General features: G+C 42.0%; 1 protein-coding gene across 1 annotated transcript in view; it reads right to left on the bottom strand.

The window, feature by feature from the left end:
* Nucleotides 1-22598, bottom strand: part of col8a2 (collagen, type VIII, alpha 2) — a 59834-nt gene extending 37236 nt beyond the window's left edge. The window contains exon 1 of the mRNA XM_072676049.1: nt 21957-22598. The gene's annotated coding sequence lies outside the window, so the exon portion shown is untranslated. The remainder of the gene's footprint in view (nt 1-21956) is intronic.
* Between the last annotated feature and the right edge of the window lie 618 nt (nt 22599-23216).

Here is a 23216-nt window from a genome sequence, read left to right as displayed (position 1 = left end):
CGGTAGTTCTTTAAAAGTGATTGTTGGCCTCTCTGTGAATTCCCTCTAAATTCGCAATTGTGAGTAGTTCGTTCTTGTAATATTTCAAGAACTTAGTTGCATTCTCTGTGACATTTGCCAGCACTGCTACCCAGGCTACAGGCTATTTGTCGTTTGACAGACACATTCCTTCAACAGACGCCACACTGGAGGTCTCTGGCTAAACTTGAAGCCAGGAAAGCGAATGAAAGAGGAATGCATTGACTTTTAGCTGCGGCCACATTAAACAGATGAACGATTGTTGTCTAATTTAGTAGAATAGCTTCAGAAAAGCTACTGATATGGAATGAGAAATGTAGGACAAATGCTGCACACAATCACAGGCCATGTCTTCTATGAACTAGGAGCACATGAGAAATGCTGATATTCCACAGACTACTGCCAAACTGTTTAAAACACGAAAACCAAAAAAAAAAAAGCCAAACTAAAAAAGCCACACACCCACGCCCTCATTTTTGGCAATCAAGACACATAACAATACATAAAATCCTTCATGGAATGGGATGGGTTTAAAAGTGGGAAGGCGACTAATTTCAGCTCCACTGCGTCAAAAGATGATTGCGGAGAGTTCAGGATAATGCCATGGCCTGCAAATGAGCTCTTAATGACACAAAGTAAAGTACATGAAAATTACCCAAACAGCCCTCCTCTTATCCCCCTATTCATCAGATGCTGACCAAGCACTGTGTTTTTGTCTAAAGCTTCTCTTTAGTATGGTTTGGAAGGGAAAGTGTTTACTTAGGTTTGGGGAAAGGGGACTAAAATCAATGGACTTCAGTATTTTGACAAAGAACTTCCCCAATTCCAGCCACAGAGAAAAAATAACTATGGGAAAACCACTCCTCGACATTGAATATGGCACAGCTCATTTAAACATGCAGAGGGGAAAAAGGATAAATCAAATCCGACTACATCTGACAAATGACCAGTTTCATACTAAATTGCCAATTTATAGCAAGCATCATGGCAGTGAGACATATTTTCTATCACAAAGTCAACAGAGTGAAATCACTGTCCTTCATTAATATAAATATGTAATCACTGGGAAAGCCATTTCGTTCAACCTCCTGTTCAAATAATCTAATCAAGTAAACATGAACAAACAAATAAACACCAATTTCACTTTCTTTGTTCAAACCATTGCTTGTGTGTTGGCTGGCTCCTGTCACCGATATCCAGATGATCACAACTGACCTTAAATAGCTCTTTTGTTAGGATGTTTGGGAAAAGGCAATAACATAGTCATCTTTTAGGAATTCCCACTTTTCCTTTGCCCCCGCGTTTTTGTGGCTTCTTTAGGGGGGTGGTAGACTTTGAGTGTCATTTTAATCTCTGCTGGACTACAGCCGTTTTTACTGGACAAGACAAAGATTCTTTGGCAGTCCAGTCTAGCTCTGTTGGTCTTTGCAAACTGGGCATGTGTCCATAGACACCCTGGAGCTCAACATACCACTGCAACTCAGACCATGGAGACATAATATATCAAAGAAAACCAAGCAGCTGTCTGTACATCTGGTAATCCAGGGGGCACTGCAATGTCTGAGCGACACCTTACTGGGAGTGATGGTTCGATTCACACTGTTAACAACAAAAAGACCAGCAGGAAATCTGGAGAGCTTTTAGAGCAGGTTGATATTACCCAGAACTGTTTTGTAAAAGCTCAGTTTAAGAATATACATAACCCTGAAACATCTAAAATCACGTTGCAGCATGTTAAATTGCAGTAATGCCTTCTAGAACAGTCTAATATTTGCTGTGATAAGGAAATGAGACAGAAATTACAGTGCTGTGATTATTTCTGTAATAACAATTACAGTACTGTGATTATTACTGTAATATAAATTACAGTATGTTATAGGTGCTGTACTGTTTGTTTGCTGCCAGCAAGTTCACAGTGTTTTTTTTTAAACAGTGCAGTATCTCCTTGTATTTTACACCAATCACCCATCCCTCAACCAGGACATGCATCCCCATAACATAATGCTGACACTGTGTTAGTTAGTTTTAAGCCACACATAGCATTTTCAAGTTGGAGCCACAAAGACATTTTTTTAGTTATTTTTCTTCTTCAGTAATGGCATCTTTCTAACCTCCCTCCCGTATAGTTGTATGCAGAGCTCTTGTTATCAATAACATGCACCTTCCCTCCAGCCTCAGCCACTGGACTCAGTGCTTACTGAAATATCCAGATACTCATATTACTCATATTATTTGATGGCCTTTTATGGCCTTGTCTTGTGCATGTCTACAACTTTATCCCTAAATGATCTTCATTTTCACAGTCTGACCAATGGTACTCCAATTGAGAGTTTTTTTCATATTCAGAAAAGGTGAACTGTTGTACTGTAACATGAGATTGACAGGAAGACAAAACTTGCAAGTAACAACTGGATTAACACATATGGCCCAGCCCATACCCTTCCCCATATACTCTACTCACCCACTATATTGCAAGCTCTATCATGTAGGCACCTCCCTTCCTATGTTGCTGTGGCAGTTAATGGTCCGACCAGCAACACTTTCACCTTTCACCACTACATAAAAATGACAAGATCATACTCCTAATAATTAAGGTCGCTGTGGTAGTTTATTATCCGATCAGCAACACTGAACATTAAGTGAACTAATCCATGAACATGAGAAGATCCTACACCTAACAATTAAGGTTGCTGTGGTTGTTTAATGATTCACAGGTCAATTGTGAGTTAATTGTGTCCTAGTTAGGGAAATACCTAAACTTGGAGCTTCCACAGCAAAGGGGCTGATTTCTTCTGAAAACCTTTTTTAGTTGTGTATCACACAATATTTTCTTACATAAAAACATAAAAAAGTGATTAATTTACAGGACCAGCCTTTTACACTGAAGTGTCATTTGTAATCAGATCATCAGGTAAATCTGCTGACTGCTGAGAAAGGTGAATACTTTACCAGGCACTGTATCTACCTAAAATTGATAAAATGAATTCTAAAGATTTTATGATGATTTCTAGTATCTATCTGCAGCTAAATGGATCTCGCAGTATTAAAAAATATTGGTGGTGCCAATTGTCAACAATGTGTGGCTATATGTGTGGTACATTGGAAGTGTACTGATCATTGTAGCAATATGACCAAGGAGTGAGATTGCACAGGAAACAATTACACTACATACCACCTAGAGACACATCTTATACTTAATTACCATAGTACAATGTGAGTTGTGTATTCTGTATGAATGTGTGTTAGTGTTAACAGGATATAGGATTGTCTTCTTCTTCATAACAAAGGGAGAATAATGCAAAAATAATAGCCATGGAATGTTCGCTGCCGTTATTGGGTTTGGATGAGGATTTAAGGCCATGAATCAAATAGATGAACCCCCCTTTTGGAAATACTGGCTTGGTCTAGACAAGGCTTCTGGATGCAGACTTATTGTCTCTGCTGAAGTGATACATTAAACAAAAAAAAGGCTACACTATATGTCTCACAAGGCCCACAGCAACTTACGCATGTTTCAGGCTATAAGAAAAGGGCAGCCATTTTTGGGCCTATACTTCCATGCATTTTTAGAATGGTAGGAGCATGAACTTTTCACACCTAACTTTTCAACACACACTAAACCCAGCAAGTATGTTCAGTGTCCCTACAGAAACTGAGGAAAACTAGACAAAAAGAGCAGACGAGAGGAAAACAAACATTGTCTGACTCTGGCTTTTTCTTTGCTTTTCCAGAATCTCTTGCCGTCTCTCTCACGCTGTCTCTTTTGCTGAGTCGTAGGCTGCCTAATAAGGAATCTGTGGTTTTCATTGGAATGACTTAAATAGGCCCTAAAATGATGTTTCAATGTGAGAGAGCGCCTCTGTGGGCCGGTATGGTGTGTGTCTGAGTGCGTCAGGGTAAGTGAAGGAGAATGTGGGAGTGGGGGAATGTGTGTGGGTGTAATTTGCGTGGGTCTGTGGGCACCATGGCTCCACATTTCCTTGCACTCTCACCCCGCTCATATTCCCATGTAAAGCTCTGAGCTACTTTAGACTACTGGCTGACAGTGCACTAACTACTGTACAGCTACAATAATTAGGCTAAATTACCTGTAATATTCAATCATTCAGCCAGTTGATCAAAGCTTGGCTTAGAGCGATTTGAACACTCTAGTATGAATGAACAATGGGCCACCTTTTCCTCAGTCAACGTCCAGTCCTCTGCGCAGTCATGTCGGGAAAACTCTTGCAAATGAGCAGTGCTAGTCTTCTTTATCCTCTCACAGACAAACAGACTGAAAGCAATTACGGAAACATTCCAGCCATCCACAAAATAGCGGGGAAGGGGCAGAAAGAGAGAGAGAGAGAGAGATGGGTGGAATGGATGAGGGCTGGAGTGTATCTGAGGTGACTGGCAGTGCACATGGCGAACACGCACACACCCCATTTCCACCCATCCTGCCACCCCCACCAAAACGGGATGGGCCTTGATTTCCCACCGGGAGATTCTCCTGGCTCAAGCTGCAACATCCTGTGACAAAAATCAGATATCTGCTCAGTGTCTAGCCGAGCCCATTCAAACCCGTTCTCAAATTCCTGTGTATGTGTGTGTGAGTGTGAGACTAAGAATGAATTTTCCTGCAACTCATTTTGTGTCTGTGACTGCGTGCATGAGTGTGTTATTTGTGGGCGGATAACTTTCCAGTCCCAAGATTTTGCAAGAACACTTGCAGCTGTTTAGAGCCCCAAAAGCACGTGAAATTCTCAGCGAAAAGAAACTAGCCACAAATTACTCATCTAAAATGCGCTGTATGTACAAGAGCCGCTCATTAACACAACATCGGCTCGGCCCGACTGTACGATTAATGAGCACTTTCTTACACAAACATTTTCAACGGGAGGATGGACCACAAAGGTACTGTTATGTCTGAAAGGGAAGGAAAACAACTTGGTCAACTGGAGTTTGGCAGCATGCTTTGCATCTATGCTCCCCCCAGAATAATCTTATTGAGGAAAGGGAAGGAGGGAGGGAGGGAAGGAAGGAGGGAGGTGATCGTCACAAGGAGCAGATTACTAGATTAATGACGGAAGCCTCTATGGGGCACATTCCGTCGTATTACCCATTTATATCTATGCATCTGTATCATTTGCAGGCTGAAACCAGGGTAAAATCACACTTTACACATTACAAGTACTTCCACAATACATACATCAGTCCCCAAGACATCATTTCTTTTCCCTCATGTAAGCTTTTCTTGTGTAAGACGAATACAAACCGAACAAGGGCGCTGACAGCAGCACTAGCAACAACAATCCCATTGGCTTTACATTTAAAACCACAATAACTCTGTAAGATCACTTTAAATGTTCTGATGGTTATTTGTCTGGTTAAAGAGTTCTTCTCTAGGGCCAAATAAAACCTGCTGTATACGGTGCTTTAAAAAGGCTCTGCACCACCATGGATTAAAAAACTATGTTGTTTATACTATGTAGCAGCCCCCCAAAAGGTTCACAAGGGGGCGCTAAGTGGATCTCTCTAATTTGCAGTTTTACCCTTTATTAAATATGCCTTGGCCATCTCTAAAAAAGTGGTACTTGTCTTAATGGCCACCCCATGCCCAATTATTGAGCTTTCTGTAATGACATACACTATATGTCCAAATGCACACACGCAGCTTGTCTAGTCCCTGTAGATGAGTAAATGCCTCAAAATCTTGTAGGAAGCCTTCCCTGGACATTAGAGACAGTTCCTCTAATAAAAGCAGGACAAACACTTTTTAATACGCTTAATTTTAATGAATGAGCAGGTGTCCCAATACTTCTGTCAATATAGTGTAAAACAGCACCACACCACATAGGAGAAAGCTGGTTTTTATTAATACTAAGTCTTAGTGCAGTAGGTAGTAGGTGCAATAAAAAAAAAGGGTGGGGGTGGGGGGGGGTGGTCTGCAATGACACTATCCAAGAAGTGCTATAAAGAACTCCTTTTAAGTGTGTCGCTCAAAGCAGGGATTAGATGTGCAATATTTTCCATTTTATTTTGTGCTATGAACAAACACTTTCCTGCTCAATCACATTACAGATAATGGTTAGAATGAATGACACATACACATTCCTCTCACACACAAACGCACACATTTAGTGTAGTAAAATTACACTTACTCATAGCAAGCATAATTCTCATGTGTACACACTGCCAGCCATACAGTCATGCCTATACTAAGGGATGTTTGGCCACTGTAGTACTGAGGCACATTGTAAATGTAATATCCTCTTACTGAGTCAGAGCTGAATATTAACGGATTAGTAGCAGGCACTACTGGTGCAAAAATGTTTTCCTGAGGCTGCATAGGGCATTCCCCTCATGCATAAGAAAAATACTGTGATATATTGAAAAATACTACATAATATATACATTTTACAATATAGATTATTGCCTCTTTTCATATATACTGGAGAATAAATGGATTGTGTATATGTATCTATAAAATATAGTGCAAATATTTCACTTAAATGAGTGTACTAAATAAAGCATGTAGTATGTAAAAATGAAGTACTAAATGATATTTCATAGTATCTCAATTTTGTTCTGTGGCACAATCCACATATTCTCCATATATATGAAATGTGGCAATATCATGTATAGTGTAAAATATACAAAGTTATTTGACACTAGCAAGGCAACTGTGTATTATAGGGTATGTGGTCCACAGTGACACGTCCATTGCTCTGTACCACTTGCTGTTGTTGTCCCTCCTCTCTGGAATCGATGGCCTGTGGGGCACATAAATCTGCTATGTTGTTGGAAAGTATGCAATGTGTGAGAAGTTCATTCTCAGTACACCTTCACTACAGCGGCTCTAGGACATTCAACAAAGTTAGCAGTTTCCGAGATGTCACCACCCTTCGCCCATTGTTACAGTCATAATAAAATATTATGACCACCCCACACCTGGGATGTCACAGATGACATATGCCACAGGGTTTGCTGCACGTATAAATAAGCAAGCACAACAGTCAGTTGTAAACGATGGTCATAGGCACAGCACACAACATGATAATAGGGTTCCAGGCGAATACAGTCACCTAATACAGTCCATGCCATGATGTCTTGATAGTGTCATCCAAGCCAGAGATGGTCATTTCCACTATTAAGTAGGTGGTCATAATATTATGTGTATTGTATTGTATAATAAGTATATTTAGATAGTTTTGAATACTGTTAGTGTGCCTTTCTGAGTGTGCCATTACAATCACAATCTTTGCTATACATTTGCCTGTTATAAATATGTCATGCTTGTCATTCATTTGTCACGAGTCAATGAGTTAGTATACAATACTTAAAACACATTATCACGTTCACAGGGAAACACATGTTGCAGCACTTAAATACCTTTGTATATCTCAGCTTCCTCCCAAAGAGCCATCCTCCCCTCTGTGCAGCCTGAGCGGAGCTCTGTGTCTGTCCTTTCTCAAGGCTATGCTAACTTACAGCCCTCGTGCATTCGTGGGAATCAACATTGCGCTGCAATCAAACACTCATCACATTGTTTCCTCTCAGCAAGAAACCTGCAAGCGTGTAGGTAAGACCACTAAAAACAAAGCAAAGGCAAAAGCCACCATACCTAAAACTCCACACGGTTACCGAGGCTGTGGTATATGACTGCCTGGGATGAGAAATATGGGCCTCCAGGGGCTGTGGTTAAGTTAATTAGGAAAGTTGCTGTTGTGATGGCACAGATATATGGAGGGCAAATATGTGTTTGGAGATCTGGGTTTGCTATTGCGGAAACAGCGGGTGGGCTGCCGCAGCGAAAGTCTCGCCTTGCATTGTTTTGACTGGGCCATCCACACTGAGGTCCCTGCAAGCATCCGTTACAGGGCCACTGAGAGGCTCTGCGTGCACAGATCGTGTTTTCAGCGCGCTCTTCTTACAGAGTTTGTTTTTGATTCAGTAAAAACTTCAGCCAGGAAAGAGAATCTGACAGGAATAACAATGTTTGAATTGAGGGAGATTGTGCATTCTCTGCAGAGCCAGGCTCATCTTCAAACATGCCAGTCTTCGGCTGGGAGATGGCACTGTGGCCTTCTCCCTTGGACAAGCCTTGTTTCAGTTCAGGTTTACAGCCACAATTCAGCCTTTGTCCTGTCATGGGTTTGAATTACAGGTCACTTTGAACTCAAGATGCCCCACAGCTGACATATCATCAATTGAACAATATTACCATGATGACATGTGGATATCAGGTTTGTTCACAGCAGACACTGAGCCAGGTAGAGGGACACTCAGTGCTGAGGGTTCACTGGAGAAATCTTCCTCCAGTGAAGTACTCAGAAGTACAAGGAGACAAGACGGATTGTTCTTTCTCAGCTTTATTATTTAAAAATAAATACATAGTATGCTTCTTCCAAATTTAAGAATGAAAAAAAGATTTTATCCTGCTCTCTAACTGTCTCTACTGTCCAGGGAAGGACTGTCTCTACTGGATTATAAAGGATCTGATTATATTTAGCAAAAAGTGCATTAGTGAGGTCAGGAAGCTAGATGATCACCACCCCACCTCATCTCCAACTCTCCAAATCATTCTAAAAGTACTGGATGAAACACCAACTATCATTCCAGAGAATGCAGCTCAATTCAGGGGGGCTTTATACCTCTCTAGCCCATGCCTTGCATTCGGCATGGTGCCAACAGGTTCATGTTTATCTGCTCTAAAGAGTCCTATGCCATTGGCAATACTTCTGTACATGGACTTTGCCCATTTGCCCATCTACGTCAGCAATGCATTCATTAGAAGGGGTGTCCATAAACACTCTGGAGTCTGTTTGTACTTTTCACTAAATTGCATGCCCAGTGTGACCAGATGAGATCTGAGATTACTGAGATTACCCTGTGTAAAAAGTGTATCGACACTATGGCTAAAGCAGATCATGACCAGTTTGGGGGAACAGTGGGAGTTTCCACAACACGGTAGAATGATTCCCAAAACAGCTAAATCAGAAAATGACAATTTCATTCACTATTATTTCAATAACTATTTAAACCATGACTACAGTCTGAAAAACTGTCAGCTGTGGTCAATCATCTACCGTTAAATAAGCCCAGCAAATAAACATTTCTGTGTAAATTGTATCCGGACATTCTCATGTTAAAAAAAAAACATTCTGTTTACACTCATGTTAAATGTGGTCAAGATGCCTCTCTGACCACCTCTGAATGTGCTTTGAGTGATCTGATCGTAAACCAGTCACAGTGCATCCTGGACATGTTTACACCCGGCTTTTCATGAAATCAAGGGAAATCTGAACATAATGCATGTAAATGCAGGGTGCCAATAGGCTCTGGAGGAACTTTTTATCTGGACCCATGTCTGCTTTCTCTGGAATTTTGGTAAAGCTGTTTTCGAGCCTGGGAGTGGCCCAGAGCACCAATTTCTGGTTCTCCTGAAATCAGTGGTGTGGTTCACTTTTAGTGGGCTCTAGCGTGGTCTGCTGCAGGTGTGAAAGCTTTCCGCTCCCAGTGTCCCAGTGTGGGGTTGCGTGATTGATAAATTTTTTCACATTACTGCTTTGATTGTCACCTGCATGGATAAAAACTCATATGAGAACAGCTCTGTGTTTGCAGGTGCTTCTGTATGGTGAAATGCCATGACTTCAGAAAAGAGAGTTTGTATCCACTGGAAATAATGAAAATCAATAAATGCATGAATCTAGGCACTATTTCTTGCAAATATACACACAGAAAAATGGTGTTCGAAATGGTCCAAATAATGTAATAAATAAACAGCAAATGTACTGGCAGATACAGTCCGTAAATTCAACAAACAATTCCTCTATAAATGTAAATGTTTTCCCTGTAAAATGGTACTCTATATAATGTAAAAACAATCTGTAAAAACATTACGTGTCCTGGCAAAAACATGCCATATTGGACAGTTTCTGTTCTTGTCTCATTCACATTCATTTGCGGTACAAGTGGTTTGAATGGAGGTCTTCTGTGTAAAAGCAAACCAGCAAAAATTAGTCCCTTCTCCAAATGAATCCAGGATCAGCCCTGGGTGCAGACGTGTGCATTTGGGACGAATGTGAAAACACTCATTGAAATACCTGGAAGCCAGAACATTGGTAGGTCAATAGAATTTGATCAGGTCATTAGTTAAAAAACTAGGCCGTGTAGCATATTTTACTAACATCACATGCCTGTATTCTCCATGAAAACACAAAGACTGGACTAATTTCAGACCTTCTGTACAGACAGATCTTTTTATTGGTAATTTACCCAGATCTGGTTTAGTGTGAAGTGGACATTAGCTAAATACTAAGCACTTTCAGATGGCATTTGATGAATCAGACAGGAAGGGAAACGTGGACCATTCCCAGGTAGTTATATAAGGGTTGATTGAACATTAGCCTGGGATAATTGGAGATTCCGAACATTCTGAGACATAACAATCAGGCTGAAAGAATGAAAAGCTCAGCAGTACTGTCCCGTAATCAAGCAACAACGCTCAGCTCCAAACATCCTAAGCAAGCGTAGATGCTTGAAACCATTTCCAACCATTTCTTCTCACAGATCAAAGCACCCACATGCTGCTGCGAAATTAATGCACAGGCAGAAACCCACTTGAAGACGAAAGCTGTGGGTTCTTGTAACACACGTGAGCATTTCTCTTTATTCTCATAAAAGCAGACCCTCTACAGGGTAGGAGGCCGTGCTCTGTGCTTGGACCAGTAGAGGCTCTGCCGGGATTTTGGCCCGTTGGAGATCACCAATGCTCTGGTTTGCATTAGAGCAGCAGCAACAAAACAGAGCTTTTATTGGCTGCATTTGAGGAAGGAAAAGGGAGAGAGAAAGTGCATGTAACCAGCTGTAAGCCACATGAAACACTTTGGTAATAGACTTGAAGCACAGACTAATTAAATATTGTGTTTATTGGCCAGAGAATGTCGTCGAAATGATTGCTAAGGAATTTCCGAAGGTGTTAGGTATTGTCAAGTGTACACAATAAAAAGTTAAAAAGAGTTTAAAGTATAGACGTCTACAGGTGCACAGCCTTTAGATGCTTTTACCGGAGGTAAGGTTTGGGAGGAAGTGCAGTTTTAGAAGAACCAGTGGCAACCAGATTCTTAACTGTCAGCATGTTCCATCTCCTCCTCTTCTGCCATTTCAACCAGTGCCAATATGAGCAAAAGGTCAAACTGCCTGCAACTAGAGCCAGTTCTCCATGCTAACATGGACCTTATTCCTGCTGTGGTTACAGAGCAGAGCAACACAAATGGCTTGTTGTGCTTGGGAGCCGGATGGGACATGGGCCGTTTTTGTGCTCTCATCTCTGGCCAAGCTGACGAGCTCTCTCATGCTGTCACACCAAACTACCTAGGGGTGTTGAGGTTAGCAGGGCAACTTTGAAAAAGAGACTACAGAGAAGGAAGCTGAATAATCGTGGTCAGAGTTCATAAGAAAGCTAAATTACAGGAGCATGCATTGGGATTAGACCTGTTTGTGTATGCAAATGAATAAATGGAGCGTTTATAACTCACTTTTACATTTAATTGCACTTTGACACTTCCTAATTTGTAAATCAGGAGACAATGCTACTGTATATAACATAATTAAGCCTCCCTTTACTCCATAAACAACTTCAATTCTTTGTGACATGGATTTCACAAGATGTGGTAAACATTGCTTTGAGATTCTGGTCCATGTTGACACAATTGCATCACACAATTCTTGTTTCAGGAGAAATGTTTTAGTGCAGCCATGAAGTTTTTCTTTGATTAAGCATTACTAACAGCGAGGAAAAATGTAATTCCAAGAAGCCCAGCCATGGAAAGCGCACTTGGTGAAGCACACTCAGAAAGAAACCCCTAGAGGGACATGCCATGGGTATTGGCAAAGAGCTAAACCCTAATCAAATGAGTCATCTCTTCAGGACAGCAAGGACAGGGCAGGACAGTGCTGAGAGGACAGCAACACTATCCGGTAAGACTTGGGAATAATTACAAGAAGTAATTCAAATGTTCTTGTAACAGTAATGAAAGCAATGCTGGGCTAGGGTAGACTATGCGGCTCCTCTGAGCAGTCACGGTGCCGTAAACCAGACCAAAAAAGCAGCTTTAGAGAGGGCAGGATGTTGGATGATCACCACCCAACCCCATCCCCACATCCCCAATTCATCCCAGAAGGATTGGATGGAGGACCATCATTTCAATGAACAAGTTCCACTGCTCCACAGCTCAATGCTTGTGGTTTTATACCCCTTCTAGCCCATGTAATACTTCTCTGTAGGGACTAGACTCTGTAGGGACTGTGTATGTGCGCATTTGCACATCTGTGTCAGCAAATGGTGCAACTTAAAGAAGCTAAATATGCATTTATTAGAAGTGGGGTAGGGACAGAATAGCGCTTTGTACAATCACAGCTGCGGTGTCTGGCTGACCGACTCATGTGTCATAGATAGAATATGTGGTAAAAAGGTGAAACGAGTGCATATATAAAGCATTTCATGTCACAACTCAGTTAAGAACAGCAAAAAAATGTTTGAGCTACTGCAGTGTTCATCCATTCCCAAATGTAGTGCAAATACACTTGGTAAGCACTTGTACAAGAACTCATTCAGGTTTTAAGGTAGAGTTTAAATAGCCTCAAAAGCCCTATTATTTAGCCCAGTTCTAATAAAAGACCTGTTATTACCTCTTCCCCTATAGTCAGTATGGAGGGGAAAACCTTGGCTTTACAACACAAAGAAAAAAAAGTAAGGTAATTTACATTTTATTCGAGGGCCTTGAACCGGGGAGGAACTGGCGCTGTTCTGTTTTACGCTCCAGTCTGGGAATCCCGTATCATGATTGGCTTTTAACCGTTAAACAGGGGTACACAGGAGCAAGAAAGGTTTGCTGATTCAATTGGTCCAACGAATGAAAAAGCCCCCAAATACCTCACATCAGCTCACAAGCTACCCTCCACCTATAAAGCAATTCCTTTGTTTCAGTTGGGCTGTTTCATGCAGGTAGGGCTAAACAAAACATGGTCTAAGTGCCTCCAGCTGGACTTCAGCTTTTAATATGTGGCACTGTAGCTGGCCTCAGCGAGCATGCAAATAAAAGCTTTAACCTGTTAACCTACACGGCAAATATTAGCTTCCCTGGACCCTTGATTAAAACATGGTTATCCACCTGATATTCTTTAGAGGAACACGACACAATATAATTAAATCAGACTGCCACTTGTTCTGCTGTTAGACGCTTTACTGTGCGCCCCCCTTTGGTTTCCTGGAACATCCAACTGAGCATTAGACATTACATGCCAAAATGTTTGTGGACACCCCTTCTCATGAATACATTATGGTTACTGTAAGTCGCACCCATTGCTGACAAAGATGCGCAAATGTACAGACACAGCTTGTCTAGTCCCTGTAGAGTAGAATAGGACTCTCTGGAGCAGATAAACATGGCCTTATTGGCACCATGCCTAATGCCAGGTGTGGGCTAGAGGAGTATAAAGCCCCCCCAGTACTGAGTCCTGGAACTGTGGCATCTGGAATCATCGCTGGTGCTCCATCCAATACTTTTAGCATAAGTTGGGCAGTTGGGGATGAGGTGGGGTGATGACTATACTGTATTCTGACTTCACTAATGCTCTTGATGCTGAATGCAATCAAATCCTCATAGCAATGCTCCAAAATCTAGTCAAAAGCCTTCCCTGTACAGTCGAGACAGAATAAACCCTTTAATACCCTTGATTTAGAAGAAACAATGAATGAGCAGGTGTCCCAATACTTTTGTCCATATGGTGTATTCTTGTTCTAAGCCCTCTGCAAAACTTCTGGAATCTTCCCTCTTCCGCAGTGTTTTCTTCAAGCTAACTCTCGCATGAAGAACATTAGGAGCAGTTGGCTCAGATACATCCTCCACGTTCCACTGAGCCAAAACATGTATCACTGCCCTGTGTTAAACACTCTAATGAGATTTAATGCACAGTAGTTAACGAGTAGTCATATTCAGAGGGAGGTGAGACATGCAGAGAGACAGAATAAGTACCAACACATTCAGATGCAGAGCAGGTCTAGCAGTGCATGTACAAAGCGATAGCTGAGGTGATGGATCGGTCTCCTCTGTAGAAGTAACTCAGATTGGTGACAGATAAACATCTGGAGAGAGAAAACCCGAAGGAACTATGCATCCCCTACAGCCAAGCACTGAGAGCTCAGGCCTCCACTCCTTCACAAGCCTGACCAACCTCCCCTAGGAAGAACGGCGCTGATAAGCAAGCTTTGATTCTGATGGTGGAGACGTTTACAAAGGCCTAGCGATGACAGAGAGGCTGCTGACAGAGCCGATGGTGAGCGAAAGGAAAAATAATAACAGCCGCTTGCCAAGCTTCCCCATTTCTCTCCGCTGCCAATGGAACGGAAAAACCCACCACCGTCCAGCGCATTTTCGAGAGACGGAGGGGAGAACGCAAGGAGAATGCAGGAGAGAAGGGAATGTGAGAATGAGATTTGGCAGAGCTCAGAGTCTCACAGAGAGCACCGAACGAGGACCAGAAACTGGGAGAAGGGTTTGGTTTTTATCGTCATTTTGTGGCGTCTCATGCTCGAGAGGGAGCGAGCTCAGCGCAAAGCCAACACTGTTCTGAAAGCTGGACTCGACTGATGACATTAAGATTCAGCCCCAATAGGGGACATTTATTTTTTATTTTTATTTATATATTATTTTGCACATTTAAAGCTGGCTGGACAGTGTGCTGCTTTCATCAGACTCATATCTGAGAGCATGAATCTGTACATGTTGTGGTGGCTAGCAAAATGATCCACAGGTGCATATGCACAGGTTAGTGTTAGATGAACTACTTCCTTTGATTTACCACAGGTTCCTGCTTTACACATGCATTTCTGGACAGTTGGGAGATACAGAACCGTCTCTGAAAGTGAAACAAGCACGTGGACTGTTGCTGTAGAGTAATATTACAGAATTTTACAAGAATGTAACCAAAGTTACATTGTGCAATTAGCAGCATTCTAAGCCCAGAGCAGCAATGACGGAGATGCTTTTCTCCCTATTGGAGGTCAGTAGAGCATAACAATCAATTTAAGCTGTAATTTTAGGTAAAAATAATATAAAAAGTAAACAATGAGCCCATCATCTCAACGTTTCATCTATTGAAGAGGTTTCCTTCTGTTGAACCTGCCTTATAAACATGCTTCTTTATTTCGGGTAGGACAGCTGCAGTAGTACTGGATTTTTTAAAGCAGCATTATGCGAGAATTGGTATTACTTGCTTCTGGCCTTTCCCTACAGTCAGAAAGTGTTTTTAGTGCTTTGACCCCCATTTAAAGAACATGCTTTACACATGCATTTCTGGACAGCAGAGAGATACAGAACCATCTCTGAAAGTGAAAGAAGCATGTGGTCTGACTCAATAGAGTAGTAGTTGTACAGGATTGTACAACAATATGACTTGGGTTATGTAGTGTTATGCAGTTTTCATGAGCGTTGTCCTGCCCACTTCACCAAAGTTACACAGCGCAGTTAGCAGCGGGTTGAGCCTGGATTGCGAAAGACAGAGGCACTTTTCTCCCTCATACAGATCAGTGAAACATCACAATAATAATAATAAAAAAACATACTGTTGCTTGATATTTCCTCTATTGAAGATGTTTGATCTATTGAACCTGCCTCTTTACTCAGGGTGGGACTTTTGGGAGCCTAGCCTGTGTAGCAGGAACAGATGCAGATAGGAGTGAGTGTTGCCGTGAAGCAATGCTAGCCTAGTGTCTGGGATTCAGCAGGGGTGCTGACTCCAGGGACAGGGTCTTAAAATGGGATTAAAAATAAGATTTTGGAGAAGCACTCCTAACTAAAAAGAATACTTTCCTAAAAAGAATATGATAGATAGAAGTCCCAGCAAAGCAATTATTCATGGACCTAAACCCTCTAAGTCTTGTTGGATTAACCCTCATGTAACCCAAGTTTCCCCTATGGCCTGCCTCTTTTCCTGTCTAGATCAATTCATGAACAACACATAGGAATGCAGCCTGGTGCGAGGCGATGTTAAGTAGAAGTGCCGGCAGCAGGCCGGCCACTCTTAACTGACATCTCAGCCCTGACTTATGAGATGTCCAGACACACATGCACACACTCGTACGGGTGCGCACACACTCCCACTATCTAATCGCCAGTGTGGGCTAAGTACAGTGCTGATTGCAGACCAGGCTCGTGCCAAAGTGCTGTTTCCGACAGATTTGAGGGAGATTTCTCATCTGCTGTTTTGCCTCAGCCCGTTGTGCCTTAAGTGGAGAGCGGGTGGAATTACAGCCGTGTGCATCGGGAGCACAGCACGCAGACGCTGAGGAAAAAAGCACAGGGCCTGAAAAAAAAAGGAATTCACTGCACTGCTTTTTGTAGCCTGTGAGTGCCTGGACTGTTTTTCCTCTCTTTCAGTGAGCAGAAAGCAGCTCGGAACAAATGGTAATGGTGAGAGATGGGGGCGTGGGTTCCTGGAAGGTAAGACAGGCAGGCGTTTGCCTTTCCTGGAGAATGAGTGGTATTCTCCTTCATTTCCTGTTTAAAGTGAGCACCAAATATAGCAGGTATGGTGCTTACCGCAGCTGATATCGCAACCCTCATAAGCCAATATGCACGAACACTTTCAGGCCTCCTTTTGTTTTCCTTGTGTCTAATGATTCAATATGAAATAAGCTCTTTTGGTGTAGCTCTCATATTTTGGTGTAGCTTGCTTTTAATTTTGCATCTGTACACCACATTGGTGAGTCTGAAACCAAGATGTGATTGAAGTGCAGACTTTAAGTTTTTACTGTAGCCACCTATTGTTGCTGCTTGTCTGTGGGTCTTTCTACCTTTAGTTTTGGCTTCTGCAAATGAAGGCATGCTTAACTGGATTGAGGTCAGGTGACTGACTCTTAAATTGAAGAACATTTAATTTCTTTGCTTTATGAAGCTCCTGGGTGGCTTCCGCAGTATGTTTTGGGTCACTGTTCACCTGTACTAAGATGAGTCATCCTTTTTTGCAGGACTGAACCTGAGCAGATAGTATAGCAATTTAGCTCTATACACTTCAGAATTCATCTGGCTATTTCTATCAACAGCCAAACAGCACAGTAACCAATAGAAGCCACAAATGATAATGGCATAACAGTGCCTCCACCATGCTTTGGACCATGCACACCTCCTTATCTTCTCCATGCTCAAATTATTTATGGTTTCATCTGTCCAAAGAAATCTTGTTTCAGAACTGGGCTGTCTTTTAGAGCCATTTCTAGCAGTGTAATCTGGCCTTTCTGTTCTGCAGTGTTACATGTAGTTTGCATTTCTAAGATCTTTGTGTTTAAATTCATGAAGGTGTCTCTTAATTGCAGACTTTGACAGTGATATGCCAACCTCCTTGAATGTTTTATTGACTCAACTAGATGTTGTGAAGGTTTTTTTCTTCACCAAATGGAAGAATTATTTGTGTACATCTGTTTTAGTTGTTTTCTGTGGTCTTACAGGTCTTTGGTGTTGTTGAAGATCTTTTTGATAGACTAGTTTTGTTTTTTCCTGCTAAAATGATGGACTCCTTTACTTGCATCAACACCTTTTTGGACTGATTATCAAAGAATCCCATGAACAGCTGCCAAATTCTGATTTATCAAATGGACCTTCAGACTGTTTATGCCCTTAATTTGTCATAAAATAAAGAGAAAACATGCCACAGTTGGCCATAACAAAGTTGGATCCCTGTCCCAATACTTATGGACCTTTAAATGTATATAAAGTTTATTATTCTGCTGTGGAATTATTGGTTAACTGCTGATATAATGCCTGTAAAGTTTGGCACTTCATAAATGTTGTATTTAAAACTGCCAATATAAAATCTATAATGCAACATTTTAAACAATTAAAGAATTTTAACAACAAAGCTGTTCCAATTTGCTTCAGAAAGCAGACGTCACTACAAATGACACACTGATGTATTTGAGTACCACAATCATTATGAGAGACTGTTTATGCAGGATGAAAACATGGCTTTGTTTAGTCTTCTTAAAATATTTATCTCTAGCGTGCAGCCCTGCAGCAGTTCTGCAGCAAGCCGAGGCTGAAATGTCCTCTGTGTATGGGTTGGGACAGCAGTTGCCACATTCCTCTGAAACACAGGTTTCCCTGCTGGCACAGCATGTCTGAAACACTGCCACCTAGTGTCACCAGTTGTGTTCGGCTGTGAGGGCCACCTTAAGTGAGTGCTCTTGCTAGGAGCTGTCACTTAGAGCATAAAACAGAAAGAATAAAAGAATTGTATGCAAACAGGAGTTCAATTTTTTTTTCAAAGTTCAAAGTGTAATTTTTCCAGTATCATCTTGATAGTGATGAGGGTAGAAGCTGGCCTAATTGTTCTAGTAGGCTGAGAAACAGTGTGCTAAGAAGTATCATTCTCCTCGGTTGGATGGCTTTAAAAAACATCCCACAGTTGGGAACTGAGACTAGAATAAGCCATTACATTCTAAATGAAAAAAAAGACATTAATAATAGATTGGACACAGACTGGGTGCTTTTCTTTCTCCCATTTTCTAGAGAGCGGACAGATACTCCAAAGAACTTCCCAGCCCTCCTCATCCCTTTCTTTAGTAGTGGAGAGATAGAGGACAGAAAAACACAGGCTGTTTTCAAAACCTCCACTAGATGGACATGGTTACTGCACTTAATAGCTCATAAACTAGCTTCAGTAAGAGTGTACCCCAAAATCAACAAGGCAGTCGTTTTGGGTAGAAGTACAGGCGTATCCATCAGTGCAACTAGTGAGTGAGCTCCGATTATGGATGGTCCATACATCAGAGCCTTAGAGGAATTACATTTCAAAAGCCCTTGCCTGGCAGAGCCAACCAGCATCGTAAAAAAAAGCAGGCACTGAAGTAATAGGCCATTACAGAGACGGGCATCCACGGTTACAGCATGTTCCTGCCATTACTTTCATCACATGCAGTTGGCTTTGAATGATCTGCCTGATTACACTGTGTGGGAAGGAGAAAGGTTAAGGAAGGGGATTGGGTTTCGTAGCTGTAAAAATACTTTAATGGTCAGCAACATCTACAGTATGTCTCCAGACATCAAGACTGGAACTACAGATCTACTACAGATCAAACCACAAGTATAGCATAGTGCCAGCAGTGCATCTTGAGAGGAACTCCTGAAGATCTGCATTTGTACTAACAAGAAATGATGCCCTTCTACCAAGGGTCCCAAGGGTCAAAAACCCATTGGTATAGTATAGTATAGTCACTAGGTAGAGCTGTTCTCAAATTTGCTAAATAATAAGAAAATAAATAGAAAGTTTCCTGACTAAAATGTGTTTCCTGTCAAATACTATGCAAGCTTCCCTTTGGTCTCATTTTAAGAGAAGAAAACAAAAGAATGTCCAGTCAAAACAGCCTTTGGCAGGTTTATAACCCATAGCCTGACCTTTTTGTGTCACTTTACTGAAGGGCATTGTTCACAAGGGCACACCACACCAACAGTTGTTGTGAGAAGTTTACACTCATCATGGGCATGAAGATCACAGCAGTGTTGGGCTTTCAGTGATTTCTTTCTGGGGCAGAATGGGTATACAACATACATCTTCACAAGTCTCACAGCGGATTTCTGATGTCATAGTCAAAATTATATATATAGCACCACTAACATTGGTCAAATGTTTCTTAGAAAGCTGCATCTTGAGCAGATGCTTTTGGTAGCCATTAACAAGCCTCTGGGAGAATTGGTATTTAGATATTTGGCTCTTTTTGGTAGAATTGGTAGAGTTCAGTTTAATTAGTTGGATTTCATGTTCAGCATGTTGGAAAAGCCATTCTAAAAGCCTACTGATAGGTTGCTTAGTCTACCCCATCACTTTGGAACCTGCTGTCTCAAGTTTCAAATGTCTAGTTGATGGTTTGAGGTTATGCTGAAGGTATATCTGAGGTAGCTTCTCTTCTGTAATGTTCCATCCACTTTCTGGGGTGAGAAACCACTACTACCACACTACCACCACCATGCTTAACAGTTGGTAGTGTTCCAGGGGACCAACCATTGTTGCTCTAAACATACCTTTGTTGACCATAACATTTTCCTATGTATATTTTTGTATGTTGTGCACGTATACTACTCTAGAAAAAGAACAGGCAAATATTGTCCATTGCACATTGCCCTTGATGAGTGTCAGACCACATCTGTAAATGATCAGTTGACATAACACTTTTTAGTGTAAAATGACCCTCACATAAATGTTAATGTAGGTTTATGTCAGTGGCCATGAAAAGCCTATGTTGGCATGGTTTAGCGTAATCAACACTGCCCTTCAGTGTCACCAAGTGTTGTAATACCACACCTGAAACCCATATGCTTAACATACTATCCTTTCCAGAACTGCATTGCATTGCATCCCCATACTTCTCTGGCTTTAACAGACAACAGCAGACAAACGTTTGGCTCTAAGTCCAGAGCTCTGCAAGTTCTGGAATGTTCACTGGCCTACAAGTGTAAAGTCCCCCTTGATGATGTGTGAGGAGGAGACTCTGCTGAGTGTCTCACACACCCTTCCCCGAACCCCTGTTTCAATGAGGAATTCAGTCGTATCCGCTCAGGGACGTGCATATTAATGTCATAACGATTCTGACTGCAGTGCCTCCATTACCGAAGGCATGCCCAAGTGCCAAATGTCTTTTTTTCCCTTCATCTTTTTTTTTCTTTAAGTCAGCGTGCTGTCTTTTCCAGACCAAGTCTGTTGCAGTGCTGTTGAAGCTGGTTCCTGCTGCTCAGACAAGAAAAAAACAACAACGCATTATTGAATACTCTTCCCCAGCCCTAGTGGTGGAGAATGGATTATAAAAGCAATCTCACTTTCTTTTCCTCTCACTCCGAAAAAATCCCTTTAAACACAGATATCTTTCCTGTGACATAAAGCAGCATTTTTCTTTTTTGATTTTGTTTCAAAGGTGAGTGAATTCCAAGTCAAAACACCAAAAGGAAATAAATTTGATAGTCATGAAGTCCTGAAGCCTTATAATGAACATGCGCTGCACTTTATAGTGTGCATATAATGCTTTACACCATGCCATACCAGTTAATGAGACATATTGCACCTGACGGCAGGTCAAAGCACACCACTTGCAGGGTCTGGAGGGCGAGCAACTGCCTGTGAGAGAGGCTAAATATGGTTGAGCGGAGGTGATGCGCAACAGAGCGCAGACCAAACAATCCCAGGTGTCAGTCAGAGCGAGGTTGCAGGCCAGTTATATAACTTTCCCTCTCCCTCTCTCTCCCTCTCTCTCGCTCTTTCTTGCTCGGCACAAGTGACTGCCTCTACAAAACAGCTGTGTGACTTCCCTGCCGCACTACCTGAATCCCACACCACCACAACACAGCCAGTAAAACACACATACACACACATACACACACACTCACACAAAAACAGAGAGCCCATGCTATTAACTGGAGCTAGCCTCACAAATTATGTAATACACTGGAGCTGGACAAAATAGCATAACCTAATCAATGCTACCTCCAGTCCAAGACTATGTAAACAAGTGCGCTGACTGCAGAAGTAAGTCTCTGACTCAGTAGCAGAGTTTACTTTTGAAGAATTTTGACATTCAAACGTGGCTATGAGACATGAATAGAAGCCACATGGCTTCTATTATAAGCTTAGCACTGACGGGATAATCATGACGACTGACAAGAGAGAATTGGGTAAAATGTGGGGCATTTTTGTAATCTGCTGAGCTTTGCACCATGCTTAGTGCTAGCAGTGCAGTGAGAATTACATTGGGTCTCATGACTGAGATATAAATCCGTCTGGTTTTCCTCTTTCTTTCTATTGCCCTTGGCTTGATCTGCATTAGCTTCTCCAGCAACGTGATATGAGAAACAATTTCAAGGCTGACATGCCAGCTGAAACAGGGACAGTGGCAGTTCAGACATGTGACTTACCTTTCTCTTCTGCTTGAGGAAGAACTTCAGGCAAATGGCTCAGGCAAATTTCTCACGCAGGTAATGTCTGCAGGTTGCTTCTGTTCTGCTCATGCCCCCTCGGACAGTCTTGTCTCCAGCAGACGTCAGGTGATGAGAAACAAGCAGAGCTTGGATGATGAGAGATGTTGTTTACATATAAACAACAACAAAAAAGTGATGTTAGATGGTAGGCAGTGGACAGCGTTTTTGCTGCTGTGAATTTGCTGCTGAAAATTTAGTCCATGTGCTTCTGCAGTGATGAAATGAAAAAAAAAAGTCCTTGAAATGCTGTCTCCGGTTGACTACAAGCAGATTTCAGACGCACCTTCTGAATGACTGTGCGCTCTCACTCACGGGTGGAAAGTAGGAGGGAAGGAGAGAGAGCGAGAGAGAGTTAGAGTTAGAGAGAGAGAGAGAGTGAGTGAGGAGGAAAGTGCAGGAGAGAGTAAGTGTGAGGCAGGGTGCTCGGCTTGGCTGGGCTGTGACAGATCCCTCGTACAGGGCTTTTAACTAGGGGCAAAACACCTGGAAGCTCCACTCTCCCTGGCTCTTTTTCCTGATCCCCCTCTCTCTAGCTCCCTTAGTATTTTTTTCCACACAGAGAGCCGTAGTTGTTCCTCTCGCTCCTTCCATACAAAAGACATGTGTCTGGGGCCAGGCAGAATAGGAGGTAGGAGGGGATGGGATGTGGTGGCTAGACTAAAGGGGTGGATTTCAAACTTTATTTCGCACACCTCCTTCCCCCCAGACACCACACCTCTGTTTTTTTTCTTACCCCCGGCCACTATTTAACGTTGCTTTTCCACCTCCAACAAAAACATGTGTAAACAAATTTCTGCTCATGCAGACAGAGCTTAACAGTAAACAAGCAGCTCCAGAGCGTGGCCCAAAACATAAATAACGATAAGTGCTCCATTTGGCCCATTGATATAACTTTGAATGACATGATTTGATTTGCAGAGACGTCCTGTTTTCATTAGCATTGGGAACTGAACAGGGTGTGTGAGAAGGGCTGTTGTGTGTTTTGAACTCCTTATATCAGATTTTCTGGAGGTCACCAAATCTACACTATATGACCAAGTGTTTGTAGACACCCATTCTAATGAATGCATTCAGCTACACCCATTGCTGATACAGATGTGTAATTGAACACTCACAGCTTCTAGTCTATTCCGTGTAGAGAAGTATTGCCAAATAGAATAGGCAATGCTCTCTGGAACAGATAAACATGAACCTACA

Source organism: Salminus brasiliensis, chromosome 3, assembly GCF_030463535.1.
Source record: "Salminus brasiliensis chromosome 3, fSalBra1.hap2, whole genome shotgun sequence".
Taxonomy (NCBI): domain Eukaryota; kingdom Metazoa; phylum Chordata; class Actinopteri; order Characiformes; family Bryconidae; genus Salminus; species Salminus brasiliensis.
Note: the sequence above shows the minus strand (reverse complement) of the source record. Positions and strands in the feature narration are given on the sequence as shown.